This window comes from Canis lupus, chromosome 3, assembly GCF_011100685.1.
Source record: "Canis lupus familiaris isolate Mischka breed German Shepherd chromosome 3, alternate assembly UU_Cfam_GSD_1.0, whole genome shotgun sequence".
NCBI classification, from domain to species: domain Eukaryota; kingdom Metazoa; phylum Chordata; class Mammalia; order Carnivora; family Canidae; genus Canis; species Canis lupus.
Genome location: NC_049224.1, coordinates 12,579,432 through 12,586,492, shown reverse-complemented (window position 1 = coordinate 12,586,492; position 7,061 = coordinate 12,579,432).

Here is a 7,061-nt window from a genome sequence, read left to right as displayed (position 1 = left end):
GCAGTACAGAGTATGTTGCTTTGTGCAAACACAGTTAATAGCCTTTTCATACCCCTCCCTTCCCCGCAGCGCAGTTGGAAGGCAAGCAACTGCATATGCCCTTTCTTTTCCAAGTCAGAATAGTTAATACTCTGAAACCATGGAGTACAGGCAGTAGAACAATCCTCTATCCCGTCTACACTGCAGCCTTTGCATTCTTTTTTTTTTTTTTTTTACACGTGAATGCCGTAAGCCTTCCATTGACCATGCTCAACTAATGGTAACCTCCACTAAAATGGAATTTTTCATTCTGTACCTCACATAAGAAGACATGAAAATGTCAAGTTGGTTGTTTTTGTTTTGTTTTTTTTTTAAGATTTTATTTATTTATTAATGAGACCCACACAGAGAGAGAGGCAGAGACACAGGCAGAGGGAGAAGCAGGCTCCATGCAGGGAGCTCGACGTGGGACCCGATTCAGGGACTCCAGGATCACGCCCTGAGCGGAAGGCAGATGCTCAACCTCTAAGCCACCCACGAGTCCCAAATATTAAGTTTCTGCGGAGCAAGAATGAGATGTGAACCACAAGTTGTTTGACTATTCCTAATCCAACATTCTAGCAGAGGTTGCTAATCTCTTAAGGCACACATTTTGGGTTACTTTAAACTCTGGCTCCAACCACCACTAATTGATTGACTTTGGCTACAGTCGCTGTCCTGGTTCTGGAGAATGCCCCGGGGTTGATCACACTGAGCCCACATCTCTTCTACTTTTGGTGTTTGTATGTATTTTTTAATACAATCCTCTTAATCAGGCCCTTGAAGAGGAAAAGTGATTCCAGTACTGTTCAGTATTCGGAATTACTGTGTCATACCATACTTAGTAATGACAAACAAAATAATATACCCTTTTTTTAATTCACTCATTTACTGTTTATCAAACGTATATGCCAGATTTTTCACTTGGTCCTGGGGAAAGAATCCTACCCCTTAAGACTTGAGGTGGAAGGAAATGAAAAAACAAGAGAATAGTATGATAGAGGTGTGCAAAGGATTTAGGACATCATTTTTACCTACTCCCAAACCCCCATCTCTCTCTCTCTCTCTCTCTCTCTCTCTCTCTTTCACACACACACACACACAGTTCTCTATAGATGAAAGTTCAAACTTCTTGGGTTAGATTAAATTTAGGCTAGCATTCAGGATCTTCAACAATCTGTATCATTGCTTACTTTTTTTTTCTTGTATATATATATTTTTATTGGAGTTTGATTTGCCAACATATAGTATAACACCCAGTGCTCATCCCATCAAGCGCCCCTCTCAGTGGGCACCCAGTCACCCCACACCCCCACCTGCTTCCCCTTCCACTACCCCTTGTTCATTTCCCAGAGTTAGGAGTCTCTCATGTTTTGTCACCCTCTCTGATTTTTCCCACTCATTTTCTCTCCTTTCCCCTATGATCCTTTTTACTATTTTTTATATTCCCTGTTTGAGTGAAATCGTATAATGATTGTCCTTCTCTGAATGAGTTGCTTCACTCAGCATAATACCCTCCAGTTCCGTCCACGTCGAAGCAAATGGTAGGTATTCGTCCTTTCTGATGGTTGAGTAACATTCCATTGTATCTATAGACCACATCTTTTTTATCCATTCATTTGTTGAAGGACACCAAAGCTCCTTCCACGGTTTGGCTATTGTGGACATTGCTGCTATAAACATTGGGGTGCAGGTGTCTCGGCGTTTCACTGCATCTGTATCTTTGGGGTAAATCCCCAGCAGTGCAATTGCTGGGTCATAGGGGAGCTCTCTTTTTTAACACTTTGAGGCATTGCTTACTTTCAAGTAGCTTATACTCTTGTGTTATTGAACAGCTTATAGTTCCCTTAATTTTCTATCTTACTGCTGTCTCCCTTCATCTGTAATGCTTACTGTCCCACCTCCTTTATTTTCCCCCTGTCTAGTCATCACATATGTAAATCCTACCTACCATTCATAAAACACTATGCATCCCTGGGCAGCCCGGGTGGCTCAGTGGTTTAGCGCCGCCTTTAGCTGAGGGCCGGATCCTGGGTCTTCAGGATCAAGTCCCATGCCAGGCTCCCTGCATGGACCCTGCTTCTCCCTCTGCCTTTCTCTCTCTCTCTGTCTCTTGTGAATAAATAAGTAAATAATCTTAAAAAAACACTATGCATTCCATAAAACTTTTATTAACCTTATGTTATTTTCCTAGGATTGCTGTAACAAATAACCGCAAACTTGGTGGTTTAAAACCATAGAAATTGAGTCTTTTACAGTTCTGGACCATGTTCCCTCTAGAGACTCTAAGGGATAATCTGTTTCTTACCTCTTTCAGCTTCTGTCAGCATTTGTTGACTGCTGGCATTTCTTGGCTTGTGGTTGTATCACTTCATCTCTGTAGTCATAATGCCTTCTCCATTTATGCGTGTTTCTCCCTTTGTTTCTGTTTTATGAAAATCCACGTCATCGCATTTAGGGTCCTTTTGGATCATTAATCACATCTGAAAGTTTTTTGTTTTTTTTCCACAGAGGGTATATTCACAGGTTCTAGGGATTAGAACATGTGTATCTTTTTTTGGGGGGGGGGCATGTTTCAACCTATCATAATTTCAAAGGGAAGTAAACTCTTCCTCCTCTAATCTTCTGTAGCTCTTTATCTTTAATGATTCTGGCTGCTTCTGAATGCCGTCCCCCGCCTCCCTGCCTCCCTGCCACTAACCCATAAATTAGATTAACTGGACAAATTTGAACAAGGAGATTGAATAACAAGTTTAGAGTCAAGGAAAATAAAAATGATATATTTATCATGTTTAAAAATATTATACTAAAAGTCAGAAAAATTGTGATAGATTTTACTGCACATGGGCTATAAGGCCATAAAACACAGTATAGAATATACAGATATATGTAATTTATAGCAAGTTCCAATGAGAAACTCACAATGTGCACTTGAAGGATTTTAGAGCATGAGAGAAAATGCAGCAGAGGTATATATAAATTTTGAAAAACAGTTTCTTGCATACTACCAGTCCCTGAGAGAGATAGAGTGACATTGAGATACTAAGTGACATTGTGCCCACAACTGTCCTTCACAAACTGATTTCTGGTAAATTAACCATGTTACAAACTTGGGCAAGCTCAGCAACAATCTCATAAGATGAAAGTGGTACATTCAGAATTGGACACAAGTTGGATCAGAGGACAAATAAGTTGCATGACTATGTAGCTAGACTCCCTGTCATCCACTACTGTTGCCCAAGTGCCTCTCCCTCAGCTTACACCTCAGTGGGTGATCCCTTGTGATCAACTGGTGAAGGAAAAAATGAGCCCACATTTGGTTTATGGATGAATCGGTTTGGTATTCCAGCTGAACTATAACCCTAATTGGGTGGCCTTAAAAGAATAGTAGAATATCCTCCTATTGGGTAGAGCCTTGAGAGATGCGTCCCGTACTCCACTTTGTTTAAGCAATAGAGATAACCCAAAGTAAGAATACACATGGATCATGGGTTGAAGGCTAGGAGTGAATAGCTTGGCTGGTTGGTCAAGGACCTTGAAAGGACAAACATTGTTAGATTGGAAACCAGGAATTCTGAAATAGAGACATAAGAATGGGTACATGGGAGTGTACAAGGGGTGTAAACATCTTTAAATGGCATGGTAACACCCTCCAGAAAGCATCTAACACAGCAAAGGCACTAAGCAATGAGGTAGACTAAAAAGTTGTCTTGTTGACAGCCAGCATCCTATCATTGCAGCCTGCTACCACAGTGAAGGCAAAGTAGGTAAACAAATGGATTAGTGATGGTAACAGTGATGGAGAAGGTGAAGCATGATCTTAACAACATGAGTTCCACATTACCAAGGCTAAAATGGCTACTGCTGTCCCTGAATACCCACTCTACATTCACACACCAATACTGAGTACAATGCCATCCCTTGAAGAGACTCTTCAGTTACTTGGTGTCAGACCGACTACATTGGATCCCTTCTACATATCAGGCCGGAGCCAGAGGTTCCTACTGAAAGTTGTATGTATTATGGGCATAGGTTCATGTTTTCCAACTCCAGAGCCTCAGCTTGCACCAGTATCTTAAAGCTTACAGAATGTTCACTCTTATAACACAGAACTGCACTTTACTTCAAAGAAGATACATCAGAATGTATATGACCATGGGATCCCTCCTTATATCACATACTATACCCTTCAGAATCTGCTGGTATGACAGAAAAATGGCTAAGTGTGTTGAAGGAAGAATAGAAGGAATTGAAGAGTCAGCTTAGAGATAATGCCTTCTAAGTTTGGGTTGCCATTCTCTAAGAGATCAGTAATATGGTCCTCAGGAGGTGGAATACATGGACCCAGAAATCAATGAGTGGAAATAGTACCGGCTCTGCCTACTGTCATTTCCGAGCCCACTTGTGAAATTTCCATCTGAGCAACTCTGGACTCAGTGTTAAGGAGTTTTGGTTTTCAAAGAGGAATATTTCCGCTAAGGGACACAAAGTTCAGATAAACAATTAGCTGTGACTGCTAACTGTTCTTCACACTGCTTGTTGCAAAGAGACATGGCATGAGAAGGCATGGAGACTTTGGGATGAGTATCTGGATCACGCTACCCGACAAATCATGGTGATTAACAGGTGTGCCAGCTGAAGGTGAGAATAATCTAGAACAGATAGTGAATGAAGGTGGTAAATATCATAGCTGCAGTGATGGAAGCTCTAAGTTTGTCCCACTTACCTCCCCCAGAAAGAGAGGCTCACTGGGATCCAGAGGTAGCTGCTTCCAGAACTTAAAGTAGATCCAAGTAGCAGAAGGATTGGATGATAGTGGACCACTGTGAGGTACCACCCAGCTATCCCCCTCCAGGAATGAAGGTCTTCCCACCAGCTCCTAGAAGTGCTGCCAGCGGAAAATGCTCAACCTCCACTCGGATTATCTAGGTTGTTAGAGCCACCTCACAGAAGGTTACACTTCCTTTCTGGGTTTGCCTGGATCCAATGACTGATTGACATAGATGTCTAAAGGCTCAAATTCTTTGCACCAGCTCAGCGTAACTCCGAAGGATCACATAATCTTTAAAACTCCTTGGGAAAAAAAAAAAAAAAAAAACTCATTGGAAAGCCAACTGCAGCCTCCCTTGGTAGGGCATCACAGTTCAGCCTCTTCCTTTGGTTACGCCTGCTTTTTCCCTGCTCTTCTCCAAGGGCTGGTCATAAGAGCACTTCTTATTTGTACCCCTAATACAGTTCAGATCTGCTTCCTGAGGAACTTGACTTTCACCATTGTTTTTCTGGGCCCTCAGCTTAGTGCTAATAGGACCCTGCCATAAAAATGGGATAGGCAGGATAATTATGCCTCTCCAACTGAGGCTTAATTTTGCCACTAACTGGGTTTTTGACATTGGGTACACTTTTTAAACTTTTTTTATTCATACAAGTTTTTATTTTGAATGTTTATTATACAACATATTTTGGTAAACAAAACTCAGTTCCTTTCCTCAAGGAGCTTATAGGTCTAATGATTCTTAGGTTGTTTATTTATATTATGAAAGGACTGGACTTGTATTGTGTTTTTATTTAAGGTTTTGTTTATTTATTCATGAGAGAGAGAGAGAGAGGCAGAGACACAGGCAGAAGGAGAAGCAGACTACCCAAGGGGAGCCCAATGCAGGACTCAATCCTGGGGCCATGGGATCACGCCCTGAGCCAAAGGCAAATGCTCAACTACTGAGCCACCCAGGTGTCCCTTGAATTGTGTTTCTAAACCTTTTGTTTATATAAGTCCTAAGGATGCCTGGCTGGCTCAGTTGTTGAGCATCTGCATTCGGCTCAGGGCCTGATCCCAGGGTCTGGGATAAAGTCCCATATTAGGTTCCTTGCAGGGAGCCTGCTTCTCCCTCTGCCTGTGTCTCTGCCCCTGCACCCCACCCCCCATCTCTCATGAATAAATAAATAAAATCTTAAAAAAAAAGAAAATTATTAAGAATCATGAATTTGGCAAAAAGCTAAATACAAAACTGAACTTGAGAAAGGAGAATGCTAAGGCACCACAACTTCCACTACTAAGGCTCACGCAATTAAAACAAAATTGAAATTACTTAGAAGCTTAGGAAAGAGGCCCCGTGGACCTGAGGCCCAGACCTCTAAGGAGGGCTACTGCTGTATTGGTGCTAATAATTCTGGAGCGGGAAGACTTGATAAGACTGCTTTGGCAAGTTTGGGACAACTGCAAGCTACAATTGTTGCTATGGAAATATACCCTTGGGCTGAGTAAGTGTTGGGAAAATGCTAACAAAAATGGTCTGCTTGGAGGAAGCAAACAGGAAGCAGGAAGAGGAACAAATTAATTCTTCCTCCTTTAGGATTAGTTTTCAGGAGGATCTAATGTGGAGCCAGCTGGCAAGGCAGAAATGTGCTTTACAAGGTTCCAGCCTTAGCATCAGAAAGTAGGATGTAGAAGTCTAGGCTTTGGCTCTTAGAGACTATAGCTTAATAACTGGCTCAATCTCTAAAAGATTTTTGATATTTAATGTTCTACTTGCCTGCCTTATAGACCTGTACAGGGTAATTATCAAGTAAGAATCTTTATGATTTGTGTAATTTTCATGTGTTTTCTTTTTATTTACCTTCATTTAGAGAATAAATAACTTCTTTCAGATTTTTGGAGCTCTACTTTCTTGCTTTACTTAATGAATGTACCAGTTTTAGTCCTATTCCTGTGCTGTTATTTTGTTGTTATATTTTTTGTTTACAGGAATTAAAAATGATCTCATTATTCTGTTAAATGTTTTAAATAAAAAAGGGCTCTTTGGTTCCCTAAAATAGTGTAATTGTCTTGATTACAAGTTAGAGCATTTGACCTATTATTCCAAGTTACTCTTTCAAATTTTAAGTGTTTCTACACACCACATACTATTTGGTTTTATATTTTTTTCTTTGAAGAGTGAATCTGGGTTTTAAAAACATTTTTCAGACTATGGAGCATTTAACTGGTCTTCTGTTAGAATAGCTTTTTTAAGGCTCTGCTCCTCCTTGGATTCCAAACTTGGATCCAA